This window comes from Ailuropoda melanoleuca, chromosome 3, assembly GCF_002007445.2.
Source record: "Ailuropoda melanoleuca isolate Jingjing chromosome 3, ASM200744v2, whole genome shotgun sequence".
NCBI lineage: Eukaryota > Metazoa > Chordata > Mammalia > Carnivora > Ursidae > Ailuropoda > Ailuropoda melanoleuca.
This window is the reverse complement of record NC_048220.1, coordinates 75,435,739-75,460,492: the sequence shown is the minus strand read 5'-3', so window position 1 is coordinate 75,460,492 and position 24,754 is coordinate 75,435,739. Positions and strand designations below refer to the sequence as shown.

At 34.3% G+C, this 24,754-nt stretch overlaps 1 non-coding gene across 1 annotated transcript; it reads left to right on the top strand.

Moving 5' to 3' along the window:
* LOC117801618 lies at window positions 1-107 on the top strand. The gene has a single exon (XR_004624379.1). It is a non-coding gene; the product is annotated as a U6 spliceosomal RNA (small nuclear RNA).
* Window positions 108-24,754: the final 24,647 nt, after the last annotated feature.

Here is a 24,754-nt window from a genome sequence, read left to right as displayed (position 1 = left end):
GTGCTCGCTTCGGCAGCACATATACTAAAATTGGAATGATATAGAGAAGATTAGTATGGATCCTGTGCAAAGATGACAAGCAAACTCGTGAGGCATTCAGTATTTAAAAAAGAGAGAGAGAGAGAGAGAGAAAATAGGACAAAATATATGAAACATGTGTTTCCAAACACTTAGGATTTCCCAAAAGGAAAATAGGCAGTGTAGGACTGTGATTCCTAAGAGAAGGAAGATAACTGGAGTCTTAAAATCAGTCCAGCTTGATGAGGGAATGGAAGGCAAGCTGAGGACAAAGCAGAAGTTTCGTCCCCCCAGCCCATTGGATGTGTGTGACATTCCTCAGGCACTCCTGGCTGCCCGAAAGGACAAAGAAACAGTCCTTACTACCTACAGCCCATTGACAAGTCCTTGAAACAAGCATGGTGACATTCCTCTAGGAACTCAGCTGCCTCAATGTTGATACTTTGCTAAGGGCAAAAGGCAGTCCTAGCCTGACCCCCTCCCCTCCACCAAGATCCTGAAAGTCTACTTTAACGTATAAAAATTCCTTTGGAAACTTCCTTTATCTCTAACCTCCCAAGATACGTATTGGCAACCATCCCCCAAGCATATGGCCCACCGATATACATCTGAAGGGTCTCATGATTCAGGTTTTATTAGACAGTAATAAATGACCTTTTCCCAAAAACAGCTAGCCCCCTCAAGGTCCTGGAAACCTTGCTTCCAAAATTCCTTAGAGACTTANNACGCTATCCCTAACCCCCTCCCAACTTGAGGGTATATAATGGGCCATTCCTCACAACCTCAGGGCAGCAGCTCTTTTTGCCCATGGGTCCTATTCCAGTGCTTTAATAAACCACCATTTTGCACCAAAGACGCCTCAAGAATTCCTTCTTGGTCGTCGGCTCTGGACCCCACCCCACTGAACCTCACCTGTACCTCATCACAGCTTTCTTCAGGAGGCGTCTACCATATTGTAATGCAGGAGTGCTACTGGAAACAGACAATAGTAGCCTGTCTGTGTTCAGTCAGATACACACATAAAGGGCTGGAATTTGAGGGGCAAAGTATAAGAATAGGAGCTAGCTAAACACAAGAGTTCCATAAATTTTCATAAAGCTTTCTTTGAATCTGTTGTTAAACATAAAGCATGGGCTGGTTAGAATCAAACTCCTAGGAGCTAGGTAGAGAACCAGTACTGGGTTGGGTGGGTAGAGAGTGGTACTGAATAATTCTTAAATGATCACATGTTGGGATAAGAGATGTTTAAATCCTGATCATCCGGAGTGCAAAAAAAATAAATACCTGGGGAAGTCAAGAGAGATCTCTAAAGGTTTACAAATTAATTTGCAAATAAACTGCTGGTCCAAACAAACTTCAACAGTCTTTAAATGATAAAAAAGAAAAAGAAAAAAACAAAACTTAAATATAAAACTTACACTGTCTAATACCCAACCCCCAAAGTATTAAATACACAAAGAAGTAGGAAAATGTAGCTCATAACCTGGAGAATAATCAGTCAATAAAAACTGATGCAGATGACAGAAATGATGGAAGAATAACACAAGATATTAAAACAGCTATAAACATGCTCAAGGACCTAAAGAAAAACACAAACATGATGAGGGAAATAGAGTATATATAAAGGAATCAAGTAAAACTTGTAGAAACAAAACCCAAAATATCTGAAATAAAAACTTGACTAGTTAGGGGTTCTTATTACCTACATCTGCATAGAAAATCACCCAAACTTAGTGGCTTAAAATTACCCCAAATATTTTCTTATCTCCTAGTTTCTGTGCATCAAGAATTCAGGAAGGGCTTGATTCATGGTTCTGGTGGAGATAACTCATGAGGTCATCCCCAGAGAGTGGCTGGTGATGAAATAGTAGCAGGTAGGGTAGAGGTATACCAAAGCAGCTGAGGAACAGCTGACATCTCATTCTTTTCATGTAATCCTAGGGTCTCTCCAAGTAGCTTCTCTGTCTGAGGTGTCCTTACAACACGGAAGCCTTCACAATGACACCATCTCACATGAAAATATAGTCACATCACCTGTCCTAAGACTCTTAAATCTTTTCTCATTACAGAACCAGTTTGAGGTTTGAGGTCTCCATAGCTAAGTCATGTTCTAGTTCAGATGAATACCCTCAGGTGCAATTCCTTGGATATAATTTCTTGAATATCATTCCTCTCAATGTGAAGACCTGTGAACTAAAGGGACAAGATATGTGCATTCTACCACCACCTCCAACAAAAAATAGTGAGGAGACAAGAATAGGAAAACCATCATATATTCTCCATATATACACAGAAGGAGAAAAGGACACATAGGAGACACTTGCCCACAGCAATTCTGAAATCCAGCTGGAAATATGTGCCAGTTTCCTCATATGTTATCCTCCATGACTCTTGGTTGTGCATTTTTGGCTGTTTGTTTTGCCCTCTGAGTTACTACTTTCTATAGTGTTTGCAACCATGTTGCTTTCTTCCTACAGTAATTTGAAGATCCAAGGGCTTCTTTTCACTTTTCACTTTCTCTGACACTATCAATCAAGTTGGTCTAATCATTTTTAAGACTTTGTGGATTTCTTATGTTTTGATTTACAGTCCATTCTATTAGAAAGTGGCACATGTAACAAGTATATTCAAATATGCTTATCTCTATTTTGTGCTCTCTGAAAGTCTGCTGTAGGACAACCCACACTTAGAGTCTTAAAAGTACCTGTTGTTAACACATGGGATCGATAAATCATTTTTTAGATCCTTTGTCTATTTGAGAAGTGTTTGTAAAACACTTTAAATCTTCATGAGGATTTGGTAAAGGATCTTACAGGCACAAATTGGACTTAAAGATTTCCCCTAAAGCATTTGTTATGTGAGAATATTTCATATTTTTATTGTTGTCCCTGGTATTGCTGTTTCTTTGTTTTTCTAGCTGTAGATATAGGGATTGAGAAATAGTTTTATTTTCAAATACAGAAGATAATGGCTCTTTTTTATTTAAAAGTTTATTTTTCAGTTCATCTCTCTTCTCTTGAATTTTATCATATGTATGAAGAAGAGGCTATGTGGAATCTTTGATACTCTGCCTCGAAGTCTCCTTAACCAAATCAAGTTTCCATGCATTTTCTAATTTCTAAATTTACTGCGGTTGACAGTGTTGTCAAATTTCTATGACTACATACTTCCATCAGCTACGCTACTTTCCTTGCGTTCCTTTAAGTCCTCCCTAAAAATCTTCCTCCGGTTCATTAGGTGTCCACTAACACTCTCCTTGAGATACTTTATTATTTCATTTTGAGTCGCTCATGGCCTTCTTCTTGACCCCAGAACCTATGCCAAAATTTTTAGACATTTGTTAAGACAGTATTCCACTTCCAGGCATAACTTTTTTTGTTCTGCTTAGCTATTAGTGTGTAACATGCCATCTCAAGACTCAGTCACTTAAAACAGCAATATTTTATTACCTTTCATAATTTCTCTGAATCAAGAATTCAGAAAGATCTTGGCTAGACATTTCTGTCTCAGTCATTCATTTGGTTGCAGGAAGATGGAGTGTGGAGGATTTGAAGTAGCCGAGAGAATGGCTGGCCACCACTGACTGTATCTTCTTGTAGTCCTAAGGCCACCTTCTTAGGCTCTCATAGTTCTGTTCAGTATTGTAATATAACATGGAAATAAAAGAAATATAAGCCCTTTGGAGAGTGAATAGTAGTAATTTGCAGACAACATAATTATATAGAAAATTGAATGAATCTACAAAAAAAACCCATAAAAATTCAGTTTTGAGAAATTATATTATTGAGATGTCAGTTCTCCCCAAACTTATATACAGATTAATGCAATCTATCAAAATTCTGGGAGGCATGTTTTAGAGATTGACAAGCTACTGCTAAAATTTATATGGAAAAAGTAAAAAAATATATAATAGCTTAAACAAATTTGACAAAGATAAAATTGGAGGTTTTATATCAACTGATTTTAAAAGCTTAATATGAAGTTATAAAATCATGACAATATGATATAATGTAGATAAACAAAACAGAAGACATGGTCAAAAAGTAGACACAATCAATTCATTTTCAACACACACGTCAAAATAATTTATGCATATAAGACAGTCTTTCAAGAAATGATACAGTAAAACTGGAAGCCTCTACTAAAACAAAAAACAAACAAAAACTTCACTCTTATCTCACATGGTACACAGAACTGAAATGGATCATGTATGCCACTGTAAGAGTATAAAATTTCTTGAAAAAAAGCATAGGAGAAAATATCCACAAATAGGCCAAGATTTCTTAGGTAGGAAACAAAATACACTAACTGTAATAGCAAACAAAACTAAAAACATAGAATATAGAAATAATATTCCTTAAAAAAAGAACAAATTTAATCCAACAATATATAAAATGGACAAAGGATTATGTCTAAGAGGGATTTATCCCAAGAATGAAAGTTTGGTTTAATGTTTAAATATATCAATTAATTCTCCATATAATAAGATAAAGCAGCACAAATCATAGACAATGCGGGGGAAAACAAGATTTACAGCACTAAACACCTATTGATAAAAAAAATCAGTAAATTGGAATATAAGAAAACTTTCTCATTATGAAAGGAGGAATATAAAACAGTATTTAATGGCGAAAGACTGAACACTTCCTTGTCAAGATTTGGAATAAGTTAATAAGGACTGGAAATGACCTCAAACTCACTGAAAATGCATTCCTGAACAAGGCTGCTGTGCCTGATTTAGCTTCTTGCTTGGAGAAGACTCATGTGCACTTGGGGACCAGGTATTCACTACTCTGGTGAGTGTATTCTTTTCTAATCCATCAGAAAACAAAAATAATATGCAGTCAAATGGAACGATAAAACACATACATTTGTAGCTCTGCCCAGAGCTATGTTAATTCTCACGCCCTCTGTCATAATATAATACAAAAAGTTCTGGGCCATCTAGACATACCAGAAGACAGCATATTGATTCATTACATCTATCAGACCATGTTCACACTAATTGGATAGGATAGCAAGAAGAGGAAAATATACACACAAAAAACATGAACAATAATATTCATAGCAGCTGTATTCATATTAGCTAACTGTCAACCCAAATTTATATGTATACCAAGATGGGTAAAGATATGAATATTCAATGTAATAATTCTTAGCAATAAAAAGGAATAAACTACTGATACACACAACATGAATGAATCTCAAAAAACCTAATGCTAATTGAAAGAAGCCAGACTGAAAAGAGTGCATACTAGATTATCCAGTTTATATGAGGTCCTACAACAAGCAAAGCTACTTGATGGTGTATGAAACCAGAACTGTAGTTGCCTAGGGATGGGGTGTATAAATTGCCTGGGAAGTGACATAAGGAATCTTGCTAATGAAAATGCTCTACATTCACACAGATGTTTGGGATATATTAGTGTATGGGATTGGGAAAACTCACAAAACTTTACATTTAACATATGTACCTTTCACTTTATGCAAATTACACATACTTCGTTAAAAAGTGTGATCACTAAGTGTTATTTTCTAGACTAAGATGTCAAGTGCAGTATAACTATAAATTTCTGATGAGTGAGATAGGAATTGTACAACTGTGGATTTTCCCCCCTCACATAGCATATTAGAATACAGACTTTTTAAAATAAACTTTTTGAGGAGAAATAATTCCTTTGAAGATAAATACAGTATAAAAACAACTCACCTTAATAAGACTGAACACTTTCATTGTCGAGTACAGTTAAGTAATTATCTTGCCAAAATGCAAATTTTCATAGTCCCTTTTCAATGTCCCTGGAGGCCCCCCTTCACTTTAAATGTCTAATTGAGGTAATAAAGCAGACAATATTTTTCAATGTGTTTTGCAGAGACACACCAATAAAATCCACAAGCCCTCACAATCAATATGCTTAAAGGCTAATTTATGATTTCTCATCAATAGTTTATATACAAACAATGGTACTCCTCCCCTCTAATTTAAAATAAATTAGGCCAAAAATTGTGAGCAAGGGAAAACAGTCATTAATTATAGCTTCTTTTCTCTCTACGTTTTTAATGGAATATTGAGGAATTCCAAAGAATGTCTTTATTCCTTTGGTATCTGTTGATCCTTTGAAAGTTTGCTTCTCCTCCTTCTATTAGGTTGCCATTTTGACACACTTTTCTCATTTGCTCCCTTTTACTCAGAATTGTATTCATATTTTTCTCTTAATTTACTTGGTACTCGGGAAAATAAGGAAATGTTGGTATTGTAAAGGAAATACTGTTTTGAAATCACCCACTGTAGTGGAAGCTGCAAGATATTTAACATCTAACAAATGTTCATATACAAACAGAATGAAGAGTAGATTTCAAAATGGTATTTCCATCACTCCTCTTCAAACCATTTATCCTCTCTGTCAGTGCTGACTACATCTTTCTGAATGGCATATGATAGACACTTTAGATACATTGGGAGACTGACAAAACATTTAAGAAGAATATTTAGCTAATCCATTATTCTTAGTAAAATAGACAGCACATTGTCCATATGAAAGCTTAATGGAGTTTTTAAAAACTTTCACCATCAGAATAATAAAAAAACAAAAAAAAATTGCACTCTGTTTACCAAAAGATACTAGTTTAAAATCTGTACCATTTCTTTTAAAAATAGCTCAGGGTAGACGATTTAATTATTTTATTCTCACTTTGCTTTTCAAGTGCAGATGTTATATCAACTCAGTAAAACAAAGCAAAATATATAATTTAAGAGTCAGAAAAAAATGCTAGCTCAGTCACTGCATGGAGTTTCACTTAAATGTCCACAGGAAACTTTGAAGTTAAGTCTGCATTTCTGTATAATTAAAATAGTTTGTTTAATTTAATAATTTAGTCCTTTGGATTATCCTGCATTACCTAAAAAGAGGAAATTTGGAATTATTATGACAATATTTTTAGCTAACAATTACATAGGAAACATACATATGAATATAACTTCTTAAACTTATAAATTATTGGGTAGAAAATTTATAAAATCTTTATAAAGAGCATATCCTATGTTCACAGTGATTTCATAGAATGTTAGTTTGTACATTGCAGTGAAGCCTCTATGTAGAGAGGTATATACTCATGAGTTACATATCAGCTACTCAACATTAATTTGATTAAATGACTATAATGGAGAACTAACAGAAAAAATATAGTGTTAATGGTAGCCATAAAAATGATTGGTTTACAATTCTGTGGAATTTATGAGTACGCACTCTATGTAACGTGAAAGAGAGGGCATGAACCCAAATAGCATACATAACTAGGAGACAGGAGCTCTGCCAAGTGCATACAATATTTCAGGAAGATGTTTCTTGTTTATCCACTCACAAGATAAGCAAATCTTGAGTTAAGCATGCACACTGTGGTAGTACTACACAGTGGCACTGATTAAGAATCACACTGTAATTTGTTTAAGAAAACAATTTCAAGTTCAAGATGAATATAAAATAGAGCAAGCCAAGATATGATAGTAATATAGAAAGGACATAATTAAATGAGGCTGAGTGGAATGAAAGGAATTCACAGAAATGTTAGTGATATCCACCTAAATATATTATTACTAACAGAGAACACATAAATTAGATCATAAGATCACATAATCATAAGGATCATAGATCATAAGTTATTAGATCGTTAGGTCAGTCAATTGACCAACTGATAAACAGCATCTATTATGCAGATATATTCTTCTTACTCTGGAAGGTATGCAGAGTAATGTTATAAAAGCAATCTAGCAGTAACCACCAAGCTGAAGAAGACAATACAAAAAACTTGTTTGAAAACATCTTGATAGTAGTATTTAAAAAATTAAAATTTAGAACTGAAGCCCATTCTGCTCAGCTACTCACCACGCAGCAGAGATAATGTATTATACACATTATTTTGCAGATGAGTTAAACTCAGTTAAAACTGAAATACCTTTATCTATTTGTGAATAAATTAAATCAGGTTATCTCTGAGTTTTCTTTTTGTTCAAAAAAAAATTGGCAAAGAGTCAACACATTTAGACATGGAAGAAAGACATGGTTCTTTGAAGAGAAAAGGAACAATAGATAAGGCGATGCCTGCCCATTTACTGAGGGCAAAACTAGTGCTGTCTATATACTGATGCTTTATAACGTTGAAATAATTGAAATAACTAGCACTGGTGTAATCTTTTGGGCAATTTTGTAGAGACACAAAAAAGGAGCCATCCTGGTTAGCATTGGAAAAGAGCAATAGAGAGCCCTTCTTATATGGAAAAAATGCAAATTGGTTGAGTTGGATTGAACATTCCAGAAAGACAAGAAGAAATATGCTATGTTTGCTGAAATAGAAAATGTAAAGTACAGAAACAGTGAGAAGAGATGAGTAAATAGAGGTGAAAACACAGAAAGGCAATCTCTATTTGAAATAAAATTAAGATATCATAAGCTTCTGTGAAGTTGCACTCTAGAATTTTAAGTCCAACATTTGGAACATCATTCACAGATACAACTCATGTCTTGGGATATATCTAGCCAGCTTGATATTCACTCCAGACTGGGAGGAGAGCAGGCCAATTCCAAGTTTAAGTTTTGAATATTTTTCTCTTTTAATAAACAATAAAAGGACCACTAGAGAAGAGTAGAGCAATTTTTAAAGCTTCTCTGCAAAGTTCATATGTAAATACTAATTCATTCCACCATCACCACACACTGTGCATTTAAATACCTTATGTTAATATTGCATTTACATATTGCAATCTCACAACAGGTTGCCTCCCCTTCTCTCTCAAATAATGAAAATAAGAATCAATAAAATGGTTTGTTTCAGGGAAGAACATCTTCTTTTGAGACCAACAGATATGTGCATATTTGATTATGATAAAGTGGCCTCTGGGTAAAACATGAAGGAACTAAGAATAGGCTAACTGTTCTTCATAATACAGAATCAGGAATTGGAGAATACAGTGCAAAATAACAAAGGAGGAAGTCTAGCAATGTGGTGGAGACTGAAGTCCAAGTAGAAAACATGCCGAATCCCTCATAAACATAGGATCAAAGAATAATTATTTGAGAAATATTTACCATTCATTTTACATTGTTTTGGTGACAGACTTGCTTTCCCCTACTCTTTTAATCACTTCGAATGATTCTACAAATAAAAGTGCCATTGCTGTAGTATCTGAGAGTAAGAAAGGAACAACAGAGATAAAGGACTATAAACACACTGGGAAATGGACATTCAGTTGAAATAGAACAACAGAGCCACAGATGATTAAACATAAAGGCAAAGGATGCTATTCCTCTGAAAATGGTTTGAGTGTGTTGTTAATTTTCTACTCCCGTATAACAACTTAACAAATTCAGCAATTTAAAAAACACAATGTATTCTTTCACAGTTTCTCTGTGTCAACAATCTGGCCCAACATGGTTGGTCTGCCTGCAGTCTCACAAGGCTAAAATCAATGTGTCAGCCAGAGCTACCATCTCATTTGAGGGTTGGGTCCTCTTCAAAGCTCATTCAGGTCATTGGCAAAGTTCAGTTCCTTGAGGTTATAGAACTGATGTCACTCTTTTCTTGCTGGCTGTTCACTGGGGGACATTCTCAACTTCTAAAGCCTGCCTCTTACTACTCTGAATCTCTGAATTCCTCATCTGACCTCTCTACGCAGATTTAAATGAGTCGTGTAATTAATTAAGTCAGGCAACCCAGGAAATCTTCCTTATGAAAGTCAGCAGTGCTATAAAACATAAGCTAATCACTAGTGTGAAATCTCATCAGATTCAGGGGTCTAGCCCACATTAAAGAGGAAGAGAGGGGTACCTGGGTGGCTCATTCCATTAAACATCTGACTTTGGCTCAGGTGAATAGCTCAGGGTCCTGGGATGGAGTCCCTTGTCAGACTCCCAGCTCAGCGGGGAGTCTGCTTGTCCCTCTGCCCCTCCCCCTGCTACTATGTGCCTGCGTGCGCTCTCTCTCTCTCTTTGTAAACAAAATTTTTTAAAAAATAAAGAAGATGGGATTATACAGGAATGTACAAAGGGGAGTGAAATTTCAGGGACATCTTAGAATTCTCCTACCATAGGTGTTCAACTCCACCTTTTGCTTCAATCTTATACATCTACATAACCCCCACGAAGTTGCAAGATGGGATTTTCCAGACACTGAGAACTCTGTTATGTAGATGTAAAGACATTTATTCAATTTTTCAACTATAGCATTCCCATGATGGTTCAGATTTTTTGGCTGTTTCTATTTTTAACATAATTGTGAATAACTCTAATTTGAGATTCACTTTCAAAGAAAATATTTATGTGTATCATAGTTTTAAGAGCACAGAATTTTGAAAGAAAATTTTATCTAACTTTTATTGTAATTCTAGGTTTCCCTAGATAACACAGGTATGAAAGAATAAATATCTTCAATTTTCTATGAAGTCAAAGAACAACAGACTTATGATAAAGAATTGCAGTTGTGGAAGCACTCCAGTCCTAGGAGATACACTCAAGAGAAGGAGTCAGTAAACTATGGTCAAAGGGTCAAACTATGGTTTGAAGGGTCAAAAGGGAAAATCAATTATAGTAAATAAGGACTTACATAAAAAGAAAGGCAAGTTTCCACACATTTTTTTATTGATAAAATTCAGTATTTTATTGTAAATACTAAAGTTTAAATTTCACAGAATATTTACATGCCACTATATATATTTTTTTTTTCTTTTAAAGATTTTATTTATTTATTTAACAGAGATAGAGACAGCCAGCGAGAGAGGGAACACAAGCAGGGGGAGTGGGAGAGGAAGAANTTTTTAAGGATTTTATTTATTTATTTAACAGAGATAGAGACAGCCAGCGAGAGAGGGAACACAAGCAGGGGGAGTGGGAGAGGAAGAAGCAGGCTCACAGCAGAGGAGCCTGATGTGGGGCTCGATCCCATAACGCCGGGACCATGCCCTGAGCCGAAGGCAGATGCTTAACCACTGTGCCACCCAGGCGCCCCTATTTTTTTTTTTTTTGCTTTTTTTTCCAACTATTTTAAAAAGTACAATCCATCTGTGGCACATTGGTTATACAAAAACAGGTAGCGGGCCAAATTTAGCTTGTGAGCCACAGTTTGCTGAGTGCTTCGCAAGAGTTCTTATGGAAGTAACCCTTGGTCTTACTAATAGCTAAATCCTTATTATTATTATTATTATTTTACTCTCTTAAGAAATCACTCTGTATACACACACACACACACACACACGCTTTAGACTAATTTTTTGTTTGTTTGTTTCTATTAACCTTTGAACTCATAAACCCTCCTACTTATTTCCAAAGTCATGACCCCATGGAATTTCATATAACTAGAAATAGACAAAAGAAATCTCTCTCTATATGGATAAACTACATCCCTACTTGATTTTTTTCTTTGGTTCTTATAAGACTCAGTTCTAGTATCTTTCACAATTAAATTTGTTATGCTCTGTGACTTAAAATGACATCTAAAATTTATGGTGATCGTTGTGTCTTCTATAATGAATGCATAAAAATATAGTATGCTAAACAGAAACATTAGATTAGAGATCTTCGAATATAGCCTGAGTGCTAAATCCACCTGTGCTTTGTTTTTGTAAATAAAGTTTTATTGGAACACAGTCATAACCTTTATTTTTTTAACGATTGTCTATGGATGCTTCTCCTCTACCATGGCAGAGTTGCATAGCTACTACAGGGACTACATGGCCCACAAAGGTCTAAAGTATATAATATCTGCCCCTTTACAGAAGAAGTTTGCTGATTTTTGGCTGTTCCTAATCATCATCAAAGTTATTTCTAAATAAATATGCCTAGTGGTTCAAATGTTGATAACTGGAAAACAAATAGAAACCAAAAAACCACTTAAAGTAAACTTTTTGTTTTATCATGTGATGTTCAAAGATTGCCTAACCAAAAAGAACATTTTGTAGCACCTTCATAATATTAACAAACTGCTGTCTTAGGTACAATAAGCAGCTGATTTATTGAAAGTGACTTGTGTAGTCAATATCTGGAATGAAACAGCTAGTTTCATCTTGTCCAATTTTTACATTACTCTTCATTTTCCCTGAGAACTACATGGCTGAGACACTTTCAGCGAGGCACTTCCTGTAAAATGATCAGTTGTATCTGTCACCAGGAAGAAATGCATTTTCCGTGCTTTACTACAGCCATCTGCATCCTTCATTTTCTTTTAATTCAGTCACTGGAGCCCTAATGATGGCAGCCATTTCAGGAGATGCCATCAATTACAGCAAGGAGCTCATTCAGAAGTGAAAGATGAGTTCCATTCTCTGTTACTTAGAGGTCAGTGATCATTCCCCAACCTCTTCCCAGTGAACAAATAGTACAGTAACTTTCACAGGCTCCCTTCATTTTTCTCAAGTCTGCTGCTTTACGACTTTTTGTAGACCTTGGTTATAATAACTTCATATGTTTGACGCTGGCGGGCTTAAGACAAGCCTGACCCAATCATTTTCTTGCGTCCATCATGCTAAATTCAATCATATATAATTCTGACTCCCAGGAGAAATGTTTAAAAGAGTAGATATTATTAAGATGGCATCTTAAAAAATTCTAAAACAAATACAATTGGTAAAAATTATATCAGACGATTTTAAAAGTGACCACTTTCATCTGCAAACTTTGTTATGTTCTCTAAATATAATCATATTGAAAGATGCAATATAACTTATACATTTGTGTAAGAATTGGCACAGTATATGACATATGACCTTTACATGCCCTCTCTAAAGTAACTTTAATAATTAGGAATACAATTCAGGGGCGCCTGGGTGGGACAGCAGTTGAGCGTCTGCCTTCGGCTCAGGGCGTGATCCCGGCGTTATGGGATCGAGCCCCACATCAGGCTCCTCTGCTATGAGCCTGCTTCTTCCTCTCCCACTCCCCCTACTTGTGTTCCCTCTCTCGCTGGCTGTCTCTATCTCTGTCAAATAAATAAACAAAATCTTAAAAAAAAAAAAAGGAGTACAAATTCAATTTTCAATATTTAGTTTGGGAAAGCAAAAGGATGTATAGTTAATATACCTACATAAAAACCTGCACATAAATGTTTATATCAACTTTATATATAATTACTAAAAAGTGGAAGCAACCAATATATCTAACAATAGGTAAATGGAAAAATTGTGATACATCCATGCAAAGAATATTATTCAATAATTTTAAAAAGTGAGTAATTAAGCCATGAAAAGACATAGAAGAATCTTAAGTGTGTGTTGCTAAGTGAGAGTCAGTCAGAAAAGGCTACATAATGTATCATTCCAACTGCATGCCATTCTTGGAAAGGCAATACTACAGAGATGGTAAAACAATCAGTAGTTGTGAAGGAATCAAGAGGAGGCATAGATAATTGAATAGGGATAGAGGAGTGAACAGGTGAAGTGCACAGGGGATATTTTGGGTGGTGAAATTATTCTGGGTGACACTGCTTTGGTGAATATTTTTATTCCTAACAGAGAGGTAATAGTTAAAGACTTTAAGATCCTTATGAAATTAAAGCACCCAAAGTTAATAAACACATGTTTTCATTTGATTTGGTGACATATATAAATAAGATAGTTATTTTATTAATTAAATTGCCTTGATTTGTTTTTAACTAATCTCTTCATATCCTTCTTCTATCCATTCCAGTGATTTCAAAATTAATATCAGCTTTAAATAAATAAGTCAAAACCTATCTCTAAAATACAACTGTAGTCTATATAAATTCTCACTGATAAATCAATAGAAAAATTCTGGAAAATCAAACACCATACCCTCACAACAGAGTAGCCGAACTTCATTAGTATTAAATCTCCCCAAATTACAGAAAGCCTGTTTTCCTTAAAAATAGGAGCTCTAATCATACTTTTAACTTAAAAAGTTACTAATATCATCCTTTCTTAGCTTTAGCTACAAAAAGCATAAAAATGGCTTACATTTTAGAAGAAAAATATGTAACCCTTTGGCTATATCAATTTGTTCTACCTGAATTTTCTTCCATTCATCCTTGGGGTAATTTTTCACAATCCTTTAAGATGAATAATTTATTTCATATCATTAGTTAATAATTTACTATAAAATTTCCTATGTTCTAAGGAAATATACAGGGATAATAAGAACTGTGAAAATAGTGACTGTGTCTCAAGATTGGGTTAAAAAAAAGTAACAAATTTTATTTTTAGTTCAGACAATGAGTCCCCAGATATTCAGCTATTTCCAGGGTGATTGGTGGTAAAGAAATAAATTGAGTTAGAACTCCAGCTGACTAAGTACTATATCCAGCACTTACACAATACAGGCTACATTCATAATAAATGATTTTAATTTAAATGTGATTTCTAACAAGAATAATCTCACCATTCCGACTTTATATATGTTAGTTCCTTAGGATAATAATTACTTCTAAGAATTAAAAACTTTGAACCTGCTGGCATAAACTTTATTTCCAGCACAACAGAAGATGGAACATTTAAATTCAGCAAAGTCAGAGGTATGTGTAAGATTATCACTCTCTCTCTTTCTCGCAGTCTCCCCCACTTTCGTCTCTCTCAAGTTTTGAATGGTTAGCAGGAAGGTTAGGAAACAAACTTAGATATTTTGGGACATACATTTATAGTTTCATTCTTTCAAATTCTCACTTTTTCAAAAATACTAATTGTCAACTAGAAGCTAGGAAATATAAAGGTGTCTAACTGCTGCATCCTGCCCTCAGGGAGATGATGGAGGCAAGATAATGATACGTATAAATAAATCCTACATGAGACATAAAATAATCTAACCCCCACCAAATTATATATTCATAAAAAGGGTGATTCGGAAGACTAAGAGAGTTCATCTAGCCGATGGAATTAGAGAAGGCCACACTGAACCTATGATGTTTAAATATGTTTTCTAAGGTTTGTTAAGTCAATTAAGCAAATAAGCCATTGGACTGAGGCTGTGGCAGCCTATGGAAGCAAACCAAAATCCAAGCCCATAAATGCTTCAAAGTTATAAAATTGAAACCTACGGACAGTCAACCACAAACAGCCAACTCGGCTTTAAGCTATAGTCAATCCGAACCAACATCCTAACCACTTCTGGTTTGATACTTCTTGATTCAAATTGATTTTTGCTCAACTAAACCCTTAAAATTTTAAATGACTCAGTTACTCTTTTAACAGCTTAGACAGGATTTATAGAAAATTCTGGAGAACAAGAAGGAAATTCTAGACAGTGATTTCCTCCTAAGCATGGAACTACTTATGGCAACTACTTTGGGGTATATATGGGAAGGAAATAGTTAAGAATTCAATTTGGACTACATAGAAAATAATGAATAAAGGTAGAAAAGCAGCTCATAGTCTTATTTAACTAAATACCAGCGGTATCATCAAAACAAAACAAGTTTTAATGGACAAATATAGAGTATTTACTTAATTTCTTCTTGTAGATTTTGTTGTTATTTTCTTGCCTCCTTGAATGATCCCATAAACTATTATCTCACATCCTTGGAAACACAAGATTATTACAGAGGCTAGATAGGGAACTGTTTCCTTAGTGAGAAGAGAAACGTAAAAATAAAAGTATTTGATGGCAAAATGGTTTTATATTATAACCACCTATATACTTCTTATGAGTCTATAATTATTTAAAATTAAAAATAATTAAATCCCCATAGATAAATACACTTAAGTACCAGGGTCTTAGCTACATATTTCTAAATAAGAGATCTATGGATTTTAATGCTGCATCATCATTAAATGGCAGTAGAAAACATACAGCCATTTTGGGGCATCGTAAGAATCCTCTGTAGTTTGTCTCCTGGCCATGCTGCTTTCATGTATTTATGTATTTATTCATTTGTTTCTGTAGAGGAGGTGTTTACAGGTAGCAAACTAGATGGGAAAGTAGGCTACAGAACTCCCCCTGAGGATGTATTTTCAAAGCAACCTTGAATTTTATGTCTACAATACGTTTATTTTGGGTAGTGGAGGTAGCTGATGGAGTTCATTAGGAAATTAAAGCCCACTCAAACTAGTATTTGAAGCCACCATTGTTCATTCATTCAATACATATGTCCTTAATGCTAACTGGGACCCAGGGCTAAGATAGTCCTGACGATAGAGTAACAAGAGAGAGAGATAAAGGCTATGACTTCAAGGAGACTTGGAATATTTGGGGAAGAGAGAAAATTCAACAAGAAACTGCACTTTTAAACAAAAATAGATGATACAGTATGATCGAATGAAAAATACAACATTGGTATGTAGATATAGGAATATTTTACACATGCTAGACCCTAGAGAATTGTGTACTACTGCATAATACTATCACATCTTTTCCCAACTAAATCAAAATTATGAAATCTCTAGAGTTGCAAAGTTACTTGAAGTCCAGAAGAATTACTGGATAGTGTTCAGGAGAGAATTTTATATCATCTTAACGTTTAATAATCTGTGAACTTTCAGCTAGGAATTGCTTATAGTTCCAGAGTATGTACCAATGACTGGCAATCATACCCGGATCCAGGAAAACACTTCTTTATTATCTTAACTATATATAGGAAAATATGTTGCAATGGTTGCCGATATAAATGACAATAATAAAGCGTGTCAAATTGTAAAATAATCTTATCATGAGAGTTAATTAGGTCATATAGATATATCTGTGTATAAGGAATAATGACAATATAGCTGTCCCTTTGTATGGCATTGTAATACATATAAAGTTTTTTACACATATAATTGCATAATTAATTTTCATAAAGTTTTATGACATAAGCAATACAAGAAAGATGAAGAGTAGTTTACGTGGTAAATTAGATTTTTTTTCTTTTTTTCTTTTTTCATCTTTCTAATTTTTGGTCCAAGTTTCTTATGGCTACTGAGTAGCCATCATAGTCCTTGAATTCCTGCCCCACATAGTGTGTCCACTGACCCAAATTGATAACATTATTTATTGGTTAAATTGGTATAATGAGATAATAGACTTGAAACTAAGGGTGACATTGAATCAGAATATTCACTGTTGGAGTTGGCTGAGGGGGCTGCTCTTACATAGTTGGTGTTTTAACAGGACATAAGTTGTCCTGGCTACAGATGAAGAACAGGCAGAACGAGGGATCAATCGCTTTATTAAAGTTCTTGCACTAAAGCCCAGGCATACACCTGTTTTCAGATTTGAAGAGATGGAGGAATCCTCACTGTAAAAAGTAGCAGCTATTTAAAGAGGCTGGAGAACCCAGGCTCTAAGAAGCAGGAGGTGGGTGTTGTAATTCAAATTACATGCTAATTCTCATTGATCAGTCTATTTAAATGGTAATGAGGCATAGATAGTGCTTCTGGCCCAAGTGCTTGAAACCCTGAGCAGAGGATATCTGTCAGCAAGAAAAAAATACTGCTGCTTCCTTGAAAAGCTGTGGTTGCTTCAGGGCCATGTGATCATAAAAGGGAATTACCTTCCAGTCCTCTGACCTGTGGGAAGGAGATCCTATCAAGAATTTTCAGGACTGCAGCTACACTCAACTGCTACCATTCTTCTCCTGTCACCTTTCGCTTTCTCCCGCTATAGTCTCCTGTAATGAGAAAGAAGAACAGATATAGCTATAATTGCCATTTGTGTGGTGAAGATGGATGACCAACATCACACATCATCCTTAGCTGAGCACAGAGGAAGTCTGATTGCCTCTCATGTTCTGCAAAATCTTAATTATACCATGTGGATATAAAGTATTGATTCAAGCAACAGAGCAAAATTAAAATGCAATTGTTTAGAGAATGAAATGCTGTTGAATAAAGGAGGTTATGGTTCAATAGGGAAGGAAAGATGTAAATACACTTAATAAATGGTAGCAAGTGATGCTTACCTTACAAAAATATAAAAAGTGCCTAGATACATCAGAGGAGGGAATAATGCTTTAGGCTGGAGGACCTGGGAGCACTTAACTGAAGCAGCATTTAAAATAGGTGTTGAAAACTGTATAGAATTTGGGAGTTGAGAAAAAGTGAAGTGAAGAGGAGTGGCAGGCATTTCATGTACAACATGGTCAGAATCAATTGAGGAAGGAATCTCAGAAACTAATGCTCCGAGGAATAAATACTGCCGACTACCCAGCATGCCTCCAAAATGCTCGGGGGAGAAATTTTAAAAATTATTTCTCATCCAATAGCCGTTCATTTAACTTTAGAGTTAATGATGAATGCGAAGACTGCAAAATACATATGTCTATGTGTGTGTGCATGCATGTGCAAATTTTTAAATAAATTTTGCTTATAATTCAGGATTTTGTTGCTATTTGTATTCATTTCATGTCATTCCTTAATACTCATGTTTGATTCTTAGGGAAGAACTAAGCTTTGTTTTTTGTTTTTGTTTTGTTTTGTTTTGTTTTTCTTTTTTCGTTTCTTTAATGTTCACTATCAGGAAGTGTAGTAAGCATTTTACCTATATTTATCACATGTAAAGTCCAGCATGTATTCTATTAAACAATTTTTTTTCTAAACCTGAGAAAAGGCTGGAATCATATATCCATCACCTTTGAAAAAAATATATATCTGAATGATTTTCTGGAAGATAATTTGGGGCCAACTTTATTGTTACATGTGATGGAGAGAAACTTCTGAAAGGATAGATTATAACAGGGTCAGCTATCACACTTGCACCCAGCAGATAACCTCAAACCAGTTAAGGTGGCCAGATACTTTAATCAGTCTAATTACTACCCTAATCTTTAGCAAGGTCTTCCCTTCCCGTACCTATGTTAACAATTTAGTCTAGTTACTTTTTGCCTCTATAAAATGCTCTATCAAATGTAAATATTTGAAACGGCATTCTTAGAAGCACATTTCCCTAGGAAATTTATACAATTTTGGACAATTGCTCACACATATTTTGCCTAAGAAGTTGCTTTAACATATTCAAAGAAACAATAGAAAGCAAAACCCACATATGTCTTTATTGTGGTTAGTTTTTCACAAAAATGAAAAAAAATATTTTCACTAAGCACAACACAATCCCCTAATTGTCTTTTAGCTATTAATGTCAATCTTTACAATTTGTTTCATCATAACTACTCCAAAGTCTCCTCAATTTCAATAAAGAAAGAAATACCCCCTCACTGGAATGTAGCTTATGAGGCTCTCTATTATCTCAACTGCCAGCTATCTGGCTCAGCTCTTTCTAATGTGCATCAATTTAGCCCCTCTTGCTTCTTCCAATTTTCCTGTTTGACAATAACCTGGAATCTTCACAATAATGGAGTGTCCAGGAGCTGATTAAAAAATAGAACTATTTCTCCTTGAATACTCATGTGATAAATAGTGTTGGTTCTCTAACATTTGTCTGCTTAGATCTTTTTGGTCCTTTGCCAGGAAGTACATAGTTAAAGTATAACTTTCAAAAGAGTAATATTGCAATTGTCATTTGAATATAAAATGAACAGGTGTCTAAGGTTTTATTAAACTATTAATAAGAAAACAAGCGATTAAAAGAATTCAAAGAACATTTGAGAAACTGGGTATTTATTGGCAATTTAATAAAGGGATGTTCATATATAATGGTTGGGTTAGATACAAAACTGCTTAATATCCTACCTTTGGGGTTGTCTCTTCTACCAAAAGAAATTATTTGTATCTCTTCCAGACAAAAATCTACATGTCGAACTCTACTCTACACAGTTGAAAAACAGCCCAGTCAATATAAAATAAATGCAAGGTTCAAGCTCAGAACCGCACTTAAAGAACACCCAGTAATACTTCCTGCCTATTTCCAAGGTTCAGACAATATTTCTAACACAGTTCCTCCTATTCACAGACACTCTCTATTCCTCTCATTCTTCTACTGAGTCAGGTGTTTCCTTTCTGCACCATGGAGTTGCTATGATGGTTAGCTTAGCTTTTTTAATCAGTTTCTCCTAGGAAACCAGAGTTGTGGGAATAGAGAATTGCCAAGATGACGAGTATGTCAGCAATATTTTAATCTCTTCCAATCCCGGGTTCTCTGCCCAACAGGATCTCAGGAAAAATAATGCACTCCTCAGCTTATTTCAGACTGACACTTAATATTTTGGTTTATATAAACTGACATTATTATAGGACCACCTCTTTCCCCCTCTTGATGTGAGAAACGTAGGTACTGTGTATCTGATTAATTATAATGATCTCATTTGTGAGAAATTATGTGTAATAAAATCAAATTATTGGTTAAAACTCCAACCTGAGAAGTTAGTTATATTAAATTTATTGTATTTTGGAGGGGGAGAGAGGGGAGGTGATGGAGGAGAGCAAATCTATAACTGGGGGAGGGAAACCAGCTAATCCTCTCTCACTAGGACCTTTGTCATTGTGATTCTATATTGAGAGGTTTAAGAATACCCATTCCACTTTTTTACCCCATCTCTGCTGACTGAATTATTTATTGTCACTTCCTGAGAGTAGTCATGAAACTTCATTTTCTCCCCTAATTTTGATTAGCTACAAAAAAGAAATAGAATTCAAGGGCATTCAGGGTTCCTGATGAATTATAATAATGTTAGCTAAGTTGTTGCAATGGATCTCTCCAGAGACATGGTCCAGCCATTTCTGACTCTCAGAGCTGAGTTATTTTACTTCCTATTAGATGGCATAAGTGTATTTTCATTAGCAATCATACGCACTCACTGAATCCTTGTAACAACTTTTTAAAGTGTTTCCTATTATTATCTACTTTCTAAAGAGATGGAAACTGAAGGTCAAGGAAGTTAAGTAGATTGTCCAATACCACTCTCTGTGGGAGAATTAGATTCAAACTTGTGTTTGTCTGGAAAGGATGGATAGAAAAGAAAGTTTGTGTTCTGTTAATATTCCATTGCCTTATATCTTAAATGGTTTTAAATATTTTAAATATTACACAAAATGGATTATAAAGCAAGGTAACAATTCCGGCTTAACAAAGATGAGATCTATAAAAGGGACAAAATCATAGCTACAAATTCTATTTCCTAAGCTACTAAATACGATGATAATATATTTGCCAATTGTAAAACTAGAGAAAAACAAAATGCATATAATAAATTATAAATACTCCAGATAACCTAATTTTATTTTTTGGCCTGAAGGGTAACTTCCAATTTTAATTTTTCATATCTATAAGTAATTTGGCAACATTTTGTACTATAATGCATATGACTTTCATTAAAAAAAAACTAAATTATACACACGTAAGATAAGATCAGTTTAGTAAATTTAAATACTTTATCCTTTTTCCTTTCAAGGAACAAATCATTGAGTAATTATTCGATAGCTTGTTAATTATTTCTCAATATCAAAGATATTTTGTTCTTGTTGATACAATGGGTTTGTTTTTTACTTACCTTTTCCAATTCTGAAACCTGCTTTCAAATTTATGATAAATATTAATGATATGATATTCATGTAAACTATTACATACAGGCAAGAATACAGTCCTATGGGGTCCAGGTACCTCCCAGTTATAGAATAGATATCCACAGCCCATATCGTCTCTGAAGAAAATAAGGCACTAGATTAGATGATCTTGGAACTTTCTTTTAATTTTAAAATATAATGTGAACCATCTATAACTAATTCACATATTGGGTATAATCCACAGGAAGTGACATTTAACATTTTTGGCCTGTAGTGGATTGTTGCCAGTATTTGAATATCTATGATAATAAGAATAGTTTTATTCTTATTATTCTCTTATTCTTAACTTCAGTTCTACATGCATTATTATTATAAATTATTATTATTTTATAACATTATTATATGAAAACATTTTTGTTGCTTACATAAATAGACATTCAACTGAATATATAATATATTAAAAGCTATCAACAGTATGTTACTGTCACAGAAAAAATAGGGAGATAAAAAGAAGGCACAAGAAAATATTCTCATTCTAACTTTGGAGGTAGATAAAGAAAAATTTTTGTGTGCAGATATACATGCCAACATGTATGCACGCTACCTCTTTCTTTTATATGCCACTAATACTGTACTTGTTTTATATGGTGTGAAACACGAAAAAAAAATTCTTATCTCAGAAAAATTCCAGAGAACAAAAATTTAAGCTATTTGGATATTTTTCCAAAATTTTTTTGACCATATCTAAATATGTGGACTTGAAATTACTCAACATCAGTTCATTTTACAACTATAGAGATTAATACCCTCCTGTGTTAGTGTGTGTGTCTGTGTTAGCTGTTTTCTGCTGTGTTTCAGAATGGGGTTAACCAGGAATAGTTTTGTAGTGGTAAAGGACCACATTATTATGGACTGTTAATTCCTTGCCTCTTTTTCTCATTGCCACCCAACACAATTTATTTTCTGTTGACAAGCTTAGGTTACTCTCTGAGGGAAAGAATCTGAATAATCCAAAGCAGAGGGCACTTTCACTTCAAAGTGTTCAGAAAATGATAGAATGTGAGATCCCAATTAGAACTTCTGCATATACTATGCGTAAAATGGCTGCTTTGGGAATCACTGGTGATATTCACTCTACTTTTCTGGAATTTATATGTTGTAATATTTTCAACCTTACTTTTCAGCAAAAAAGCTGAAGAGTTTTACTTCTGCGGGATCCAGTCATGTGCCATGTACATTAATTCTAACTTTTCCTCTTAAGATGAAGATAGAATAAATTTACAGTATAGAAAAACCTTATTTTCACCTATAATATTAGTTATTGGTTCTTATAATACATAAGTGACTCTCAAAACAGATCATGAAAACCATTATCTATAATGGCAAAATGGTACTTATATTTTAATAATTTATTTTGAAAGAAATTTCTAATATAGAAAGTTATTTGATGACATATGAATACATGATGATATAATTCAAATATGCCTTTAGACAGATCCAAATTAAACATATGAAATGCTTGAAGAAAGTTTCACTATTTTTATTTTTCACTACATAACACAGACTTATACAGTTTCTGGTTTAATGGAAATATCGTTTTTATTAGGAATGGATAATTTGCCAGATACAAGAGTGTCCCCCCCAAATGTAATCATGTGAGTTTTAAACCATGTTTACAAATTCTCTGATGCTCTTCTTACAGATTATTCCCTCACTGTGAATCTGGGTGAGTTTGTGACTGTAACAGCCAATAGATTACAATGAAAGAATGCCGTGAGAATTTCAATATTGCATTTCAAAAGGCCATGCAATTTCTCATTTGTTTGCTAAAGTACTTGCCCTTGGTACCTAGAGTCACCATCTAAGAAGTCTGACTTTTTAAGACAACTGTAGGCACTCAAGTCAAGAGCACCAGCTGAGACAAGCCTTCCAGCCAAATCCCTGCCAACATACCAGACATGTGAGTGAGGCCGCCTTCTACCCTCGGGACTAGACTATCTGCCAGTTGATTACCACCACGTGACTTCTGTGGACACCACACAGAATAGAAAACTCACTCACCAAAGTCCAGCCAGAATTCCTGTTCCACAAATAAGGGAGCTATATTAGGAAGGTCATTGTTTTAAATCATTATCTTCTGAAGTAATTTGTTACATAGCAATAAATAATTGCAACACTTGTCAAATATGGCTTCAGATGATTTCATATTCTGCCTCCTCAGTCAAGTATCAAGAATACACATTCTCTATAAAAGGATCACATGAAAATCCAAAAATATTAATAATTAATCAATTAACAATCAAAACCACGACAATATTTACTACTATTTATTGCATGTTTTTGCCAAGCATGGGGCTATATATTATACATTAAAAAACTGACATGGGAGTCAAAATACCTAGGCTATATTAACACACACTTTAACAAAATCCAGGTATCATATCAAATAGAGAAAGTCAAGGGCTAGCTGATAGAAAATATGGTATTTGCAAGAGTGCTTAAGAGTGCAAGATAGAGTCCTGATTTGTTTAGGGATTTCAGCAATGATTAATGATGATATGCAGTTTATATAATACAATCATGTTATCAACTATGAAAGCCCGTTGTGAAATATTCTTTAAGATTAAATAAGCACACAACTGATGCTGTTGAAAGCTGCGTTTGAATATAAAATATTATTACTCTGTAGAAAAATGTTTTTTCACCATTACAAGGAGAAATATAGAGGCATAAAAACCTTTTAGGGATCAGTATGTAAAGCATTTATTTCTAAAAAATATGAAAATAGTTTCCTACAAAAGGTTTTCTGTGCACTTTGGAGTTTATATGGGAAAACCAATATCATTTGGATTAAAAATATTTCACTAACTCACTTAAAGCTAAGGCAGAACATTTTGTGATAAGTAAATAAAGGAAATTACTTAAGCTTTGATCACTTATGCTGTGCTTAAACTTCTTATACATGGGAGAAATATACCACCTGTACTGGTACTAAATATTGTATTCTTTCTTTATTTCAAAAGTTCAACTACTGTACTAGGCACCAGAAATTTAAAGATAAATGTAACCTTCAAGGATCTCATAGACTGGTTAGAAAGATGGGAATTTTAAAACAAGTTATAAAGTCTAATAAAATAATAAGTGCATTAAAGCAATACACAGGTTGCACAGGGTAGTAGATGATTAAATTTGCCTGGGGTGGGCAAAAAAGATGATTATGGATAATCCACTTATTAGTTTTCAACTGCTTCTGTAACAAATTATCACAAACTTAGTGATTTTAAACAATACAAATTTATAGGTCAAAAGTCTGGTTGGCCTGGCCGGTTTCATGGCTCCTGGTTTAATAAGGCTGAAATCAAGGTGACAAAT